Here is an 18,333-nt window from a genome sequence, read left to right as displayed (position 1 = left end):
CTGTTTAAAACAAGAGGAATCAAGTGGTCACCAGAGACATCAACCAACAATCACAATTCAGCTGATCCCAGTTATCCCAGTTATCCCAGGACTGCAGGACAGGAATATTTAGAATGTTATTGCCTAAAAGCAGCTCATTTTCCAGCTCAAAGCTCTTCTCATGTGCAGTAGCCACAATCCCTGTTTCAGCAGAGGAAATAAAATGTGCTGGACCTTGTTGCTGACCTTACTGAGCCTGGGGAATTCTTTGGGAGAGGGAGGGGACATTTATCTCCCACCCCACTGGTTCTGGAGCAGTTATCAATTAGTGCATTTTCCTGGGCTGAATCCTTATCTATCTCCACAGGCTCACCATCCCTCAGCTCCAGATCCATGTTTTTCTTGGGATATGGTTTGGTTGTTTTCCTCCTGCCAGGGAATTCCCAACCAGCAGCTGGTTCTGTACCAGCTCCTTACATCCATTAACTGCCTAATTAATTAATGGACTTACCTCTTTCTGCTGCAACAGTGGAATTAACCAAGTAGAAACAGAAAAAAAAAAAACCACACAGACCTTACTTACTCCTGCTGTCTTCCAAGCTGCAATTTGCCTGGTTTTTAAACCAGATTTTATTTCCCTTTTTTTCCCTTACACCTGGGAGAAAAGTAGTTACACTAAGCATGCTAAGGACCAAAGTTAGCTGGTTTGCCTAAATGCAACACACCAACCCAGCTGCAGCACTTCCTGAGCTACAGACTGCACAATCAGCAAGTCACACAAAATCCTCAGTGCTTAGTTTAAGAGAAAAAAGGAGGGGAAAGAACTGGTTTACACCTCTGAGAGCACTGGAGGGGCAGAAAGGCAGGCTTGTCATACACTAAAAGGCTCATTCAGCACCACCATCACCTTTATAAAGGAGATCTCCCTCTGTCTTTGTCCAAAGACACCTTCCAAAGCTGTAGAAACTAATTCTGAGCCACACAGAAGTCATCATGCAAGAGGCACCATGTTGCAGACAACTTTTATGAAAAATCCTTTCCTTAGGATTTTTCTTCCTGAGAAGCTGAGAAGCCTCAGGAACAAAATGTAAACATTGATTATCTGCTGCTGTGGAATGCAACAGGTGCATCTGTGATTGGCCCATGTTGGATGTTTGTAATTAATGGCCAATCACAGCCAGCTGGCTCAGACAGAGAGCCCGAGCCACAAACCTTTGTTATCATTCCTTCCTATTTTATTCTTAGCTAGTCTTCTGATGAAACCTTTTTTTCTATTCTTTTAGTATAGTTTTAATGTAACATATATATAATAAAACAATAAATCAAGCCTTCTGAAACATGGAGTCAGATCCTCATCTCTTCCCTGATCCAAGAACCCCTGTGAGCACGGTCACAACCCAGAGCTGGGGCAGCTGCCAGCTCAAACAGAGATTTGCTGCCAAAGCACAAAGAGCAACAGGCAGAGCTGCCCTGGACCCAGAATTTAATGTCAACACTAAAGCAGACAAGTTGGAATACAGAAGTGACCTTCAGGCCTGACTGTGCACTCCATTTCTTCTCCAAACAGCAGTGGAGCGACACAACTGTGCCAATGAAGCCATCAGTGTGGCACAGGCAGAGCAAACCCAGCACAGTGCCCCTTCTGTGGTGACAGAGCAGCTCATGCCACCTCACCTCACCTGAGACCTCTCCAAACCACTGCACAGCAAATAAATCTGTCCCTTCCCTTTCAGAGATCTACAAGGGTTATCCTCACCTCAGGGAAACTCTAACAACATTTCTGCCTTCTCTAAATCTGGTTTGGTTTTTTTTTCCATTTGGGGTGTGGATTAAGAGCAGGCCAGAGAGCAGAGCTCAGCCCCAGCTGGGTGGTGACAGCCTGCACTGCTCAGCCCCAGCAGAAAATCTCTCAGCACAGAGTGTGTGTGTGTACAAAGCAATAAAACCTGAAATCAGTGATGCTGTCTCATTTCCCACTCCTCTGCACAACACTATTTATTTTTAGGTCATAACTCCTGATGCACGATGGAAAGAAGGGCACAACAGCTGCAAGCAAACCAAAAATAAGCCATTTCCACTTGATGTTTTGTTAAAACAGCTACACCTTCACCTCACACTGAGTATTTCTGGAGCCAAGATTTGTCCTGGCACATGGGTGTCACCTCCTCATGTGGCTTCTCAGCAGGCACAGAGCCTGTCACCATCCCAAAAGCTGTGCCAGGGGAGGGTCAGGTAGGACATCAGTGCAGGGGGATAGAGTATGGGTAAATGTAGGTGGTACAAAATGTAATCTTATCCCCTAAAGAGTTGCAGCTGAACCAATTAAAGATTAAGAGCGGGCCTGATGTTAACAGGCTGTAGCCAATAAGAACAGTGATATAAAAGAGTGGATTGGTGGGATCTGGAGTCAGATCTGGAGTCTCCTCTTAGAGGAGCTGCCTATGAGAAACATCAAGGAGATACAAAACTCTGGCAATATGGAATCCTTACACTACAATAATAGAACTGTTGATATATAAGACAACAAGTGGTGACCCTGACATGATTCGTGTCTAACCTATATTGCCATGTGGATTCAGAGAAAACAGATTTGAATACTAAACTATTGGCAAAATATATCAATTACAGCTATTAGTGTTTGTTAAAGTACTTTGTAAACTGAGAAAAGCTATAAAACTGAACTAACATTTTAAATATATACATATCTATACAATAATATGTTGTTTGAACATTTGTGTAGCTCTTAGTTCTAAATGAAATGCATAAATGTGTCATAATGTTAATTTATTTGAATATGTCCTTCTAGAAATGCTGTAACTCTTTAATTAGAAGAAAAAGGGGGAATTGTAGGGGGATACAGTATGGGTAAATGAAGGTGGTATAGAATGTAACCTTATCCCCTAAAGAGTTGCAGCTGAACCAATTACTAAAGATTAAGGGCAAGCCTGATAACAGGCCACAGCTGTAGCCAATAAGAACAGTTATAAAAGAGTGGATTGGTGGGACCTGGAGTCAGATGGCTGCTGCAAGGAGCAGGAACAGTCAGTGCTTAGAGGAGCTGCCTATGAGAAACATCGAGGAGGTATGAAGCTCTCGTGATATGGAATCCTTGCACTATAATGATAATAGAACTCTTCATATAGAAGACAACACACCAGGAGGAATTCCTTCCTGGAAAGGGTGAGCAGGGAGGTCACTCAGTGCTGGTGACAAGGTGGGGATAGGGCACCAAGCTTGGACTCCATGGTCTGGGAGGTGTTTTCCAACCTAAATGCACCTGGGAGCTTTGTTAACTACAGCAAATTCTGCTTTTTTTTTTTTTTTTTTTGTCTCTTGCTTCGCAGGGAAAGAACAGGATTGAACAAGCTGGGTCAGGTGTGGAGGAGGAATATTGAGCAGGTAACTCCTGAGCAAGGAAATGTCTGCTGTGAGGAGCCAGAAGTCAGTGAAACTCCTTTCCAAGCCACCAAACCCAACACACCACATCAGAGCAAGAGCTCCACAGGGAGACCTGGGCAGCAAATCCTGCACAGGGCAGGAAAACAACTGAGGAAAAAAATCAGCAAAGTGCCCATCAGCAAGCACAGCTCCTCCTGGAGCATCTCTCCTGCTGGAGAGCCCATTGTCACCTCAGGCAGCCAGCAAGGAAGGGATGCACACCCAGAAATGCTTCAGCAGCCTGAAGCTCTGCTGCAGCTCCTTCCTCCCCTCTCTCACAGCTTTTCATTTCTTAAACGTATCAAGCACGTCTCACAAGCCTCTCACAGGCACTTAAATCCAGGGGTTAAGTGCAGCTCAAGTGAGGCAGCATTTCTGCTCTTACACTCCAATTGTCTCACATGTGGCTTTTCCTGTTGGTGCCACAGGCATCAGAGGCAAGTGGGAGGAGCTGGAAGGCAGCAAATGCAGGTACAGGCACAGAAAACAATTCCAGGGTGGCTCTGCACAGGTGTTGGGGTGCTTTATTCTCCCAAATCCCACAAACAGAGCCTGTTCCCTGGTTATCCAGAGGCAGGGGATATGCTCTCCAGGTGTTGGCAGTGCTTTATTCTCCCCAATCCCACAAACAGAACCTGTTCCCTGCAACTAGAGCCTGTTCCCTGGCTGTCCAGAGGCAGGGGATATGCTCCCCATATGCTGGAATGGCTCTGCTCTCCCAAATCCCACAAACAGAGCCTTTCCCCTAACTATCCAGAGGCAGGGGATGTACTCTCCATGTACTAGAAGTGCATTATTCTCCAAATCCCACAACCAGAGCCTGTTCCCTGGCTGTCCAGAGGCAGGGGATATGCTCCCCATGTGCTGGAATGGCTCTGTTCTCCCAAATCCACAAACAGAGCCTGTTCCCTGAGTGTCCAGGGGCAGGGGATGTGCTCTCCATGTACTAGGACTGCTTTATTCTCCCAAATCCACAAACAGAGCCTTTCCCCTAAGTATCCAGAGGCAGGGGATGTGCTCTCCATGTACTAGGACTGCTTTATTCTCCCAAATCCACAAACAGAGCCTTTCCCCTAAGTATCCAGAGGCAGGGGATGTGCTCTCCATGTACTAGGACTGCTTTATTCTCCCAAATCCCACAACCAGAGCCTGTTCCCTGGCTGTCCAGAAGGAGGGAATGCGCTCTTCAGGAGCTTGGAGTGGTTTATTCTCCAAATCCCACAACCAGAGCCTGTTCCCTGGCTATCCAGAGGCAGGGGATGTACTCTCCATGTACTAGAAGTGCTTTATTCTCCAAATCCCACAACTAGAGCCTGTTCCCTGGCTGTCCAGAAGGAGGGAATGTGCTCTCCAGGTGCTGGCAGTGCTTTATTCCCTCATGGCAGGTGAGCAGCAAAGCTCCTACCAGGACATCATGCCCAGGGAGAGACCACAGACCTCAAACTCCCAGCAAGGCTTTGCCCTCAGCCGCCCCACACATCAAATTCAGCAGGAACATTTCTCTCCTGACACTGTTTGAGTCTCCTGGGTAAAGAGATTCTTCTGGCCACTGCAAAGAAAGAACAAATGAGCCACCTGCACACAAGGAATCCAAGCTGGGTTTGCACTTGGTTCATTACAAGATGACACCTGTGCCAATCAGCTGTGTGTTTAATTAGTAAAAAGCAGCTGTAAGAGCAGCAATTGCTCTGTGCTAACCATCCACACCTCCCCAGACTGATGGAAAAAACCTCCAAACCTCAGGAAGAGATTTTAAACAGGCTTGACACCAACATTAACAAGTTGCTGGAGTTGAGAGGTCATTCCTGTGGAAGAACAGCACAATGTGTCCATAAATAAACTAACTCGACAAAACAAGTACAGCTGAGCCCTAAGGAAGCAAAATAAATTAAACAAATTGAAACTTCCAGCTACAGAAGTTCTGTCAACTTTCAGAGGTTCCCATAGATTGCAGCAGAAATTTGTTTCATGTGAAAAAATCTTTTCAGAGGTTTTTTACCCTCTGTCTTGGCCTCAAAGGCATCAACTTGGAGAAAGAATTTAACTTGGAAAAGGTATTTTCTGGAGAACACACCCCTGCCAGGCTACAGTAATTGCTTTTTAATCTTGCTTCTTTCAGGCATTGCTGCAATAATCCTCCTGTGCAGGTAAACAAATGGTAAGGGATGGAATTTCCCAGGATTTGATGGGTGTTCAGGTAGAAATTCCATATAAAAAGAAATATATCCTTTCAGAAATATATCCAGGAGAGCACTCTGTTAGCTAAGGCTCTGCCTTCCTCATGGAAAAATCCCTTTGGGACAGGCAAACCTGGCCATGCACTCTCAGCATGAGATCTGGCACCTGGCAAAGTGCTGCTGGCTGTTCTGCAGGGGCACTTGGCTGGAATTCCACAGCAGTTCCTGGAATTCCACAGCTTTTCCTGGAATTCCCCATCCCCCAGCATCAACAGCTGCAATTAGTGGACACACATTTTCATTTTGAGCAGAATCAGATTGTGATTTAACTCTGATCCCTTCAGTCCCATCCATCCCACCCCAAAGTTTTCACACTTGGTTTTGGTGTTTCAGCAAGAGCTGCCTTCCCCTTTTTTCACCTGAAAGTTTCTGTGGTAACTTTTGACACTCAGTTACCAAAGTGTGGCTTTTGAAAGAGACACAAGTTCCCTAAAGAAACCAAAATACTGGATTGGAACAGAGGGGAGGGAATTCCCTGCTGTGGTTTGCTCCTGTTAAAACACCCAGCTGAGAGGCTGAAGGCTGCACCTGCACACATGTGAGGGATTAATTAATAATATCTTCCAAACAAGTTTGTGAACAAGGAAAATAGAACTGGTTTTTGCACTACTTCCCTTTTTGAGGGGCCATTTCCTGCAAAGCATCCTTTACTCAAGTTTTCCATCAGCTTTGTAAATGCCAAACACTCTCTTCCAGCTTCAACATTCATCAGATGATTTATGAAAGGTGCAAAAGCAGGAAAGAGAAAAACTGAGCTCCACAAATTTGCTAATTTGAACTGAACAAAGCAACAGATTTTTGCTAAAAATTATGAGAAAATAAGGTGGAAAATTGAGCTAAATCTTCCATAAAATGGGAAAGTTCTGCTGGGGCTGCAGACAAACCCTGTGCTCAGAAGCAAGGAAAGAGCTTGAGCAGAAAAGGGCTTCCCTGGAATGCAGAGATGCCTTGTTCAAAAGGGATAACAGGAACATAACAGCAAGAGGAGCACTGCATAAAACCACCAAAGTCATCACAATAACCAAACCCATTTAAAAATGGCTGTTTGTCCCCATTTCTGTGGGAATTGATTGTCTGCTTTCAGTTCCCAATGTAAGCAAGAAATTTAAGCTCCCTCATCCTCAGAAATACCAGCAGAACAAGATATCCCATTTCTCAGCTAAAGAAACTTTTCTATTGCAGATGTGACGAGCCAGCTGGCCTCATATCTGGCAAAAATGCAGTTTCTGGACCCACCTCTCCAAAACTGGACACACCTCAGCATCAGGAATCTGTTCCATCCCTCTAAGAGCCATCTGCAATATCTTGGGGCTCGGGCCAAGCAATTAATTCCTCCTAATTGCTGGAATGGGACCACCCTTAACTGGAATTGCAGCCAGCTCTCCTTCCCTGCCCTGCCCTTGGGGGGATGCTGAGCCCTGACTCCAGCTCCAGGCGCTGTGCTGGGAAAAACAGCTTGGAAATGGGATCCTGGAGGGGAACAGGCAGGGGGATGTCCTGAAGGACAAGCAGGACCTGGCACCAAGCAGCTCTTGGAAATGGGATCCTGGCTGCATTTCTGGGGGTGAACATGCAGGGGGATGTCCTGTAGGACAAGCAGGGCCTGGCACAGTGATACTTGGGACCCCTTGGAAATGGGATCCTGGAGGGGAATGTGCAGGGGGATGTCCTGCAGGACAAGCAGGGCCTGGCACAGGGACACCTGGGAAAAGCAGCTCTGAAATGGGATCCTGGAGGGGAACACACAGGGGATGTCCTGCAGGACAAGCAGGGCCTGGCACAGGGACACTGGGACCTGGCAGCAGCAGCACTGGGATGCCTCCAGCTCCATCCTGGCTCACCACAGGAGCTTGGGGAGAAGACAGACACTCCCCTGACAGGCTGCAGGGTGAGGATCCTCCCTCCTCTGCCCTGCAGCTCTGCTCGGTGCTTTGCTTCTTAAACAAAGGGAAGGAAGTGTGGCAGAGCATCATCCCAATCCCCACAATCACATACCTGGAAGGGCGTCTCAGTCCCCATAATCCTAAACTTTTAGGGCGTCCAAGTCCCCACAATCCTAAACTTGTAAGGGTGTTCCTGTCCCCCACAACCAATGCTTGGAGGGGTGTCCTAATCCTCACAATCCTAAACTTTGAGGGGTATCCCAATCCCCACAACCCACTTGGAAGGAGTGTCCCAGTCCCCATAATCCTGAATTTTGAGGGGTGTCCCAATCCCCAAAATCCTAAACTTTGAGGGGTGTCCTAATCCTCACAATCCTAAACTTGGAGGAGGGTTCCAATCCCCCCAACCCACACTTGGAGAGGTGTCCTAATCCTCATAATGCTAAATTTTCAGGGGTGTCCCTGTCCCCACAATCTCACACCTGGAAGGGTGTCTCAGTCCCCATAATCCTACACTTGGAGGGGTGTTCCAGTCCCCACAATCCTAAACTTTGAGGGGTGTCCCCATCCCCACAACCCCACACTTGGAGGGGTGTCCCAATCACCACAATCCTGAATTTTGAGGGGTGCTCCAGTCCCCATAATCCCACACTTGGAAGGGTGTCCCAGTTCCCACAATCCTAAATTTTGAGGGGTGTCCCAGTCCTCACAATCCTAAACTTTGAGGGGTGTTCCAGTCCCCACAATCCTGAACTTTGAGGGGTGTCCCCATCCCCACAACCCCACACCTGGAGGGGTGTTCTTGTCCCTCACAATCCTAAATTTTGAGAGTGTCCCAATCCCCACAACCCCACACCTGGAAGGGTGTCCCAATCCCCACAGTCCTAAACCTTGAGGGTGTGCCTGTCTTCACAATCCTAAACTTTGAGAGATGTCCCTGTCCCCCACAATCCTAAATTTTGAGGGGTGTCCCTGTCCCCCACAACCCACACTTTGAGGGGTGTCCCAGTTTCCCTGGAAGAGTGTCCCAATCCCCATAATCCTGCACTTGGAAGGATGTCCCAATTCTGCATTTTGAGGGGTGTCCCCAATGCCCACAGTCCTGCACTTGGAAATTTGCTCAACAAACTGACAGGGGAAAGGATGAAAAACAACTTGGATGACACAAGCCAGCTGCAAAAAGGGGAGCTGAAGTCCCAAAAGCAGCAGAAGGTTCTGCCCTCATCAGACACAGACAAAGATCTTCCTACAGAGGATTTAGGATGGACTGACACACCTTGCAAAAGCAGTTTAATTAAGGGAAAAATAAAATATCCTCCATAAGCTGTGATACAAAAGAAAAATCAACACAGCCCCTGAATTTCTGATGCTGACCTTACCAAACCAGGCTTTGTTTCCTTCTTCAGCACATTAAAAATCCATTTTATGCTCCAATGACTGAATCACCACTTGTTACAAACTATCTACATCACTTTCATCCCCTCCCTGAAGTTTCTAGGAAATTCACTGCATCTGCCCATGACAGGAGAGTCCAAGTCTGACCAACATTCCTGCATGCTGAGCACAGCACACACTGACAGGGGGCTGACCTGCCAAAGGCAGCTGCTGTGAAATGCCAAATTCCCCTGTCCCCAAAAACCCCAAATGCAGCACAGGGGCCCCAAAGCAAGGCAGGACTTGGGGCTCACAGGACAGGAGAGGGTCTGTGGAGGTGGGAGTGGAGATGGAGAGGTGGAAATGGGACAGGGGGAGGGGAAGATGGACACCAGGACATGGCAGTGGGCACCAGGAGGTGGGAATGGACACAAGGAGGTGGCAGTGGACAGGGGGACATGGGAATGGACAGCAGGAGGTGGCAGTGGGCACCAGGACATGAGAATGGACAGCAGGACATGGCAGTGGACAGCAGGACATGGGAATGGACACAAGGAGGTGGCAGTGGGCACCAGGACACGGCAGTGGGCAGAGGAGGTGGGAATGGACATGAGGAGGTGGCAGTGGACACCAGGACATGGCAGTGGACACGAGGAGGTGGCAGTGGACACCAGGACATGGGAGTGGGCACCAGGACATGGGAATAGACACCAGGACATGGCAGTGGACATGAGGAGGTGGCAGTGGGCACCAGGACATGGGAATGGACACAAGGAGGTGGCAGTGGGCACCAGGACACTGCAGTGGACACCAGAAGGTGGCAGTGGGCAGAGGAACAGCAGGCAGGAAAGGCACAAGGACTGCTCCCAGAGGTGATTTCCAAGTGGGTGATTTTCTCTGCATTTCTGAGCCTTGCACAAACCCCCCTCACTCCAATGCCAAGAGGCAGCACCAGAGGTGTTAAACCAAACCCGGGAATATTTGCAAAGTCACGCTGAGAATACTTGTATTAAAGGTTGTGCTGCACATCAACACTGCCATGGAGGAATTATTTAAGTCCACAGCTCTGGAAGCACCTAAGAAAGTGCCCAGATAAGGAATAGCTCTGCTCCTTCTCCTTCCCTTCCCACCTGTCTGAGGCACTGCAGGAACGGTGCTGCCCTCACCCTGCCACTGTAAATCATAGCAATAAAAACCCCAATTAAAGCCAAAAAGGGACTTTGCTCAAGACAATCAGGCAGGACAATCTGTCTTCTAAGGGCCTGATTTGAACACTTCATTTTTAAGAAGTCCAGCCCAAATAAAATAAGTAGGTTATTAAGCACTCAGCAGTTCCTTCACATAAATGTCCATGGAGTAATTCACTGCTTTTATGTAAAAGTAAATGTTTTTAAAGCAGACCAGGAAAGGAAACAAATCCTCAGAACCAAAAGATAATATTGCCTCCAGAGAAGCCACTACAGAGACCATTCCTCTTTTCATTTATTTTAACTCTTCACCCACTTTTAAGGCTATAAAGACAGCAGCATCAGCATGTTCAGCTCTCCAAATTCTTCTCCTGTCACTCTGCAGTGTCTGTGGAAACAAATGGACTTTTCCTCCCTTCCAGCTGAAGTTTGTGGGGCCTCTTCCACGACCACCAACACCACACAGACAAAAGGGTGCAAGAACCACAATTTCTCCCTCAAGCACTGCTCCAGCACCCCCAAATCCAACAATCCCAGGCAGAGAGACTCCACAACACCTGAGTATCTCTTCCCAACAGGGAGTAACTGAACAGGGAACAGCCTGGTGTGCAAATGTTACACTGGAATATACGCCACAAATTGGGCTCTATCCCAGCTATCCTAATTTAGGGCAGTACTGGAAGCAAGCAAATCTGAGCATTTCCATCCTGTCCCTGCACTGGCTGTTCACCACCAGCAAGTGTCCTCCCAAAAGCAAGACCCACTTCAGCTCAGCCCACTGCAGACCCTCAGCTGCCTCTTGTTTTTAATAAGAATTAAGCTGCCTTTTTTAGTTTTTAAATAAAAATAAAACTCAACAATACCTCAGTCCCAAACACAAAGTTTGCTGACACAGCTGACAGAGTCACTGCAGAAGTTACTCCAGTTTAGGGCTGCAGAAAATGTCATTAAAGCTTTGCATGAGCCAGACCTAAAAGAAGATTGCTGATGTATCTTGTGCTGCTCTTTCCCTCAGTGCTGTTATTTCCCTCTTGATAAGGCCCCACCTGCCAGGCAAACCACAGAGCATTTCTCCAAAAACTCACGGAGCACCCTCTAAATGTGGAATATGATTAGAAGGTGAGGGAAGAAAAGACTGCTCTTTAATTAAATCAGGCCAGAAAGCTCCCTTGGAACAGGTGAACCCCAAGCTTGGGTTTGCAAGCAGAGGTTGAGTGATAGGGATCAGAGGTTACAGTGCCAGGGTGGGAACATCTCTCTGCCTGCCACAAGCCACCCTGCCACCACAACCACTCCCTCACAGGGAACACAGCGCAGTTCCAGGCTGGGAAATTCAACAGTGAGCACAGAACCATCCCATCCTGCCTTGGAAGGGACCTTCAAGGTAATCCCTGGTGAGTTCAGAACCCAGAGTTGGGAACCTGCACCTTGCAAAGGTTGGGGGCTGTGTCCCCACAGCCGCCTGTGTCACAGCACACATCCAAACCCCTTTTACAAGGTGTCTCTATGAATACAAGGCTCCCACTCCATAACACTCATGGTGAAAAGTGCAGCAAGACAGGCAGGCAAAGCTTGAGCCACGTCACAATTTCTGGGAAGCCCAGAGCAGAAGGACCAAGCTCTCCCTGGGTTATTATCCCGTGCCTGGGTTATTATCCAATCTTCAAATAAACACCAGTCATTAATTTATTAGCATGACATCACATCCTGCAGGCTGGATTTCAACACACAGCCAGGTGAAGAAATACAGCATTCCCTAGGAGTTCTGATCTGCTTTCCAACCTTTTACCTTGGAAAGACTTAAAATGGTCTGTTCGTGTCCTGAACATGGAAACAGCATCCCCAGGGAGTTAATAAACAGAAATCAAAACAATCTATGAGATCAATCAACATTTTCTAGAGCGGACAAGTATTTTAAAGATTTGCTTATATCCAGCTACAAATGGGCAGCATTAAAGCACAATTACAGTGTGAGGGTGATTACAAAGTTATGAGGTTAAAGGAGATTGTTTGCATTAACAGGAAGAATCATAAAAGGATTTCAGACTGGCAGCCACTCAATAAAGTGGCCAAGGAAAGTTCCCTGCAGACAGTTATGAATGATGCTGCTCAATTCCCTGCATGAGTTAAGGGGCAGCAGTCAGAAATTAAGCCAGCTAAGGAGTAGTTCATTAAGAACATCAGCTCAGCTGGCCAGGCTCAGAGGAGAAAACAGCAAACGGCCTTTAGAGCATCAATCTGGAGCACTTGGATCCAATATCAGCTGGGTCTCAGGTTCCCTCTGCTCCCCTGGCACTGAACCAAGCTTGCAGGGATCTCCCCACACCAGCTGGGAATCTCTCTCCCCATCTCCTTCTCTGGGCATTCTCAAACCCCAGTGGGACCCTGAGAAACCTGACATTTCTTTGGGGTTAGGCCTGCTCAGAGGAGGAAGTCATATAGATTTGCCTGTGGTTTTTGACTGTCACCTCCACAAGTGTCCTCCCAGCCACTTGCACTTCCTCAACCCTGAACTCTGGCTTTCCCTCTCAAAAACATTTTAATTCTTGGACACAAGACATGTGGCTGGATGGGTCTGGGTCTCCTCAGTACAGACACTCTGAACAAACCATCAGAACTCAAAAAATCCCCTTCTGATGAATGTGCTGAGGGCTCTGGTTTTGTTTTTAAAATGGCTTTTGATAACCCATCTATTTATGTTTTGAAAGAGAGAAAAATTGAATTAGGAAATTGAACAGGCACAAAAACAAAGGCAATATGTGACAAAGAGTTTTGTTAATTTGTGGGTAATTGCTCATTACTGCAAAATAAGGTTTTTGCAGTGTTTCATGGAGAGTGGATAAGAACCCCCAGCCCATTACTGAGTATTGCTTTTGGCAAAGGGTGGAGAGCCTCCATAAAACCACGATTCCATTAAACAGGGATCCTGCCATCCCTAAAGCACCCAGGGAAAGGGAACAATGTGTTCTGTCGAGTCATTTAGCGGGGATTTTCACATGAGCTTGCACTCTCCCTTCTCTGTCCCCTCTTGCCTTGCTCACAGCTCTGCTTTGGGCATCACCTCCCCTCCCTGCCTCTGCTGAGCACCCCAAACGTCAGCCCTTGGGAACATGGGTGTTCCTCTCTCTTCCTCTAAGTCTGGGTTACCTTCTTATTCCACTAAAAATGTATTTAACGTCCTTCAGGCCACTGGCACTCCCTGCTCACCCACAAGTGCTGGATTTTCCCTCACAGTGGGTTTTGAGCAAGTGGGTTTTGAGTTCTGGTGCAGCACAGAATCCCAGAATGGTTTGGGTTGGGAGAGACCTTAAAATCCAATCAGTGCCATGGCAGGGACACCTTCCACTGTCCCAGGCTGCTCCAAGCTCCATCCAGCATGGCCTTGGTGTCCAACCTGGCCTTGGACACCTCCAAGCCCTGTCCAACCTGGCCTTGGACATTTCCAAGCCCTGTCCAACCTGGCCTTGGACACCTCCAAGCTCTGTCCAACCTGGCCTTGGACACCTCCAAGCCCTGTCCAACCTGGCCTTGGACACCTCCAAGCTCTGTCCAACCTGGCCTTGGACACCTCCAAGCCCTGTCCAACCTGGCCTGGGACACCTCCAAGCCCTCTCCAACCCGACCTTGGACATTTCCAAGCCATGTCCAACCTGGCCTTGGACATTTCCAAGCTCTGTCCAACCAGGCCTGGGACATTTCACAATTTTTGTGGCTGCCAGCACTGAAGGAGGACACCCTGGAGTGCTCCCTCTGCGAACAGCTCACCACTCACATGGCCAAGCAGGTATTCCAGCAGCAATCACCCTCAAGGCACTTTCAAGGTCTTTTTCATCATCCTAACAGCAGAGCCATTTTTAAGCCTTTCAAACAGCTTTAAATTAACTTTCCCTGAGAAACTTTGCCAGAGCAATATAAGCTGGCTGTGTAAAACTCCAGGCAGGGACACACAGAAGACAAAGAGCAGGGCTGAGAGAGGAGGAGGAGGAGACACTGGATTTTGATGGAGCTGTTTCATTACTATGTAGATTCAAAGCCATTCCTGCAGTTACTGAAGCACTACCCCAGCCCTCCTAGCAAGCAAAAATCCATTCTGTGTACAAATAGGGCTTTTACAGCTTTGGCACAGTGCTCGACTGCAGAGTCAAACTTTTCAATGCCTGATAAGATTTTACTTGAAAGTGGCAGGAGGGCTGATGCCAGGAGCCTGCATGAAATGCCAGCTCAGTGGCACAAGGTCAGAGCCTGGTATCAGGAGATTTAATGCAAGTGTTTCCAGACAAACTTCTTAAAAGCTCTGTGCTATCTAGGGAGGCACAGATTGACACACTTGGAAAGCCAAGGACCAAGATTCATGACTCTTTTCCAAGCCAGGGTTATTTCTTTAACACTTTACCTCACAAAAAGCACAGCAGTAGGGTCTCCTTTTCTGTGCCTAGCCAATCCTTGGGTATTAGGCTGAAGTTAAGAATAAAGAAGTGTTTAATGCCACAGTTTCTGTTTTAAAGAAAAAAACACAAAAAACATCAACCAAACAAAAACCACCCCAGCCCCTCCCAGAACAACAAACTCTCAGGTGCAGAAGTTGCTAATATCCTGAATAAAAACCCCAGAAGACAGAAACAGACAGCTGAGTTTAAAGACCAACAGCCCAAACAATTCACCTTTCTCCAGCAGTGCCTAAAACCATGGCTGGAGAAGCAGAAATTTAAATTGCACTGAAAGGCTCAATAATCTTTACCATTTTTAAGTAGTTCAGGTTAAGTTGGTGTCAACGATGACCCTGAGCAGATGACAAGCATTAAGACTTTCAACACAGTGGATTTTGCCAGCTGTCACCAATGTGCAAAGGGACACTAAAACCCCATCAAACCCTGATCTGTCTGCTCAGGGTCTCCCCTTCCATCTACACAAATGTTGGATTCATTCTCTTAAGAGCAGATTTGCAAGTGCTCCTCCACTCTCCCATTAAAGCATTTCAATTGTCTGCCTCTGCCATTTTAACAAATTCAAGTATAAGACTTTAAATTCAATTAGCACAAATCTCAGTGCTCCCAACATTAAATTTGCAAGTGACATTTAGTGGCATTCAACACACACGGAGCTAAGCTAATACACTAATGGACCAGCGAGGGAAATTGTAAAACACTCCCAATTGCAATGCTCTTTTTTAGGAAAGGAAATTAAAGGACTAGGCTGCAGTGGACAGGAGGAGATGGCAGCTATGAAAAATCCTCCTTAAGCCAAGGCTGCTCTCCAGATCCACCTGCTCAGAAAGGGGCATTTTTAAGGCTCTTTCAGTCCTTCAGACAGGATTTACCTGGTTTTACTTCTGCTTCTTCCTACATTTTTGATGAAGCTTAGACAACACAGCCCCACTGTGTGCTGTTCCCCAGACAGAGAGAGCAGGGATAAAATTCCCAAGCCTTGTCCCACACAGCTGATAGGGATGTGACAGTGCCCACATACTCCAAAGAGCCGGGCCAGCAAAGCCACCTGAGCAATTCTGACACCACACCTGGGTAAGGAATTAATTAAATTAATTAATCCCTCACCCAGCTTGCTAAGGAAGCCGCCAGTTATCCTGCACTAGAAAAACCCAAAGCTACTGCACTTCAGAGATTCCTTTTTTACCAACTAGCACATGCTTTGCTTTAGTTCCATTTAAACACAAAAAGCTACCTTCAAACAGTTTCAAAATCAGGGAGACACAAGGCTGGGAAGTCAGAGAGAAAACTAGTCTTGGAGCCATGGCTCTAAGCAGAGGGAGGTTTATTTTGTTGTGCATTTAACTCCAAGCAAATTAGCAAATCAGACAAAAGCTAGGGAAGATGCTTTCCCAGTAAGGATTTATTAGTGGTTTTCTTTGATTATGGATGTGTAACTGGGCAGCAGAGCAGGACAGCAGCAGCACACAAAGGCAACACCAACAGGACATCTGTCCCACTCAAGATTTGCTCCCTGATTTGGATGAGTCAACTGCAAAGCCCAGCAACAGCATAACTGCATTTCTTTAAGAAACACGTTACAGTCTCCAAAATTAGGTTTTCTCTTTCCTGCTCTTGATCAAGGACTGTCAGAACAAAGCTCATGGGTCACTTTCAAGAATTTGGTTTGTTTTTTTTTTCTCCCCTCAATTACAACACCACATTTGATAAGACCAGAAACAATACACACAAATATTTTAGAGATGTTTAAATCCCAGAATGATTTGGGTTGGAAATAACCTCAAAGACCCTCTCTTTCCACCCCACTGCCATGGGCAGGGATGCCCACCAAGCCTTACTGCACAGTTACACCTGGCAGCTTATCAGGATGGATGTTCTTTCACGAAAAGACAAAATAACCTGCACCAAACACTGCCTCTGCTAAGCAAATTTTCAAAATAATAAAATATGATGATGATGAAATCATCATAATAATCAAATAATAAAATGTGATGATGAAATCATCCCAAAAAGCTGGTAGGTTTCACATGTTTCTCAGTCTTTTGCATTTCCCCCAGCATTTTGGGGAAGGAGGGGGACAAGATTTAATAATTAACTTAATGCTGTCACACCACACACTTTGGGAATTCAAGATGTATTAAAAGCTGGAGATTCCATGCAGAACATCAACCCTTCCAGAGGGCTCCTGCCCCAAAAAGCCTCCAATGACACCAAAAATCCCTTGGAAAGCACTGCCAGTACCTGGGAGCTCAGTTTGTGACCATCAGATCCAAGAAACCTCTAAAAAAATCCGGTTTTTGAGCTCCTTTTAAGCTCAGCTCCACTTCAGAGGCGCACGGTTGGGTTTGATGTGCTGCACTTGAATCACGACTGAAATAGCATCAGGTGCTCTGCTCCATTTCGGCACAGAACAGCCTGGACCTACCTGCCTGGGCAGCCTCAGAAATCCCTCCTGCCCTCCAGCAGCCCCTGCAAACCTCCCCAGGGCACAGGGATCTTGTGCCATGGCCAACAACAGCACCATTCAAGCATCTGTGCAGCACCCCTTCACTTTCTGGTGATGCTATATGGATTTATTCTATTGCTCAAACAGGCCCTTTCTCCAACAAGGATTATTTCTGAGCAATTTATTTTATTTTTTTTCCCCTCACAGGATGTCCTGCTGCCCCAATTAAAAAGCCTTTAATTCCACAACCATTCCTTAAGGCCAGGCTGAAATTGCTTTTAAATCTGAGTAAGTCCCAGGCCACCCATATTTAGTGCACCAATTAACCAACGTTGAGTGATGCACAGAGGCAGCAGCCAGAAGAAGGAAGAACTTTTAAGTCACCATCACCCACAGTGCACGGGTCCAGTTCAAGGGAATTCAAAAATTATCTAATTAAAAGTAGCACCTATTCAGAGAGTGCTGACAGAAACAATGAGAACCACGGAAAACAACAAATCACTGCCTTTAACTCTGAGCAGTCAAATACCATCCATAACACCTTCCAAGTCCAGAAAATCATCCACCTATTTGGATTTATTAAATTTCTGTCACATCAAAAGCTAATTAATATGAGAGACGCTGTTCCCAGGTTGATAATGTGGAAGGAGAAAGAAGTGTAATGATTTGGGAATCACCATTTGTTGCACAGATCACAAACACAGTCTAAAGGCATCTGAGCTGAATTTAGTTCTGCTCCACATGCCCAAAAACTCAGAAAAATCACAGCAAAAAAATCTCTCTGGATTTAGAGGGGGTTTATTCCCCACATTTTAAAAGCAGCCTTTACCTTTTGTCTGCCACCAACCAGGGCGAATGCCCTCTCTTTCCAAACTCCACACAACTTCACAAAGCTGGAGCAATTTTAACACCCACAAAACACTACACTAAACAAACCAGAATGCAACCCCAGTACAGCATCCACTCCCTAAAAAAACATAAGACAAGCCCAAACCCACCCAGATTCACAGCACCACCTCCACTGACTCCAGCCAGGTGGTTTGCACTGGTTCTGTGTTTTGCACTGCTTCACGGAAGCCAAAAAACGGCATTTTCAGCCATGTAGACCTGGGGGAGAAGGGAGTCTGAAGGCATCACTACAAATGCTGCTGTGACACCAGGCTGCACCATCAGCCAAAGTGACACGAGGACGTTCATCGACATCCCGGTGCTGCTCTGCTAGGAGAGCCTGCCTGCATCAGCAAGCTTCAGCAGCACCATGTCAATATGGCAGAGCTCCCGTTTTTTACAAATAATCATCTTCTTCTCTCTCTTCCCATCCTCTCTCCGTGTATTTATGGTGCC

General features: G+C 46.7%; 1 protein-coding gene across 4 annotated transcripts in view; it reads right to left on the bottom strand.

Annotated features, from left to right (window-relative positions):
• The window catches only part of SGMS1 (sphingomyelin synthase 1), a 93,508-nt gene that overhangs the window by 73,724 nt on the left and 1,451 nt on the right, over positions 1-18,333 (bottom strand). The gene's annotated exons all lie outside the window — the stretch shown is intronic.

The sequence above is a fragment of the Zonotrichia albicollis genome, chromosome 7 (assembly GCF_047830755.1).
Source record: "Zonotrichia albicollis isolate bZonAlb1 chromosome 7, bZonAlb1.hap1, whole genome shotgun sequence".
NCBI lineage: Eukaryota > Metazoa > Chordata > Aves > Passeriformes > Passerellidae > Zonotrichia > Zonotrichia albicollis.
This window is presented reverse-complemented; position numbering and strand designations above follow the sequence as displayed.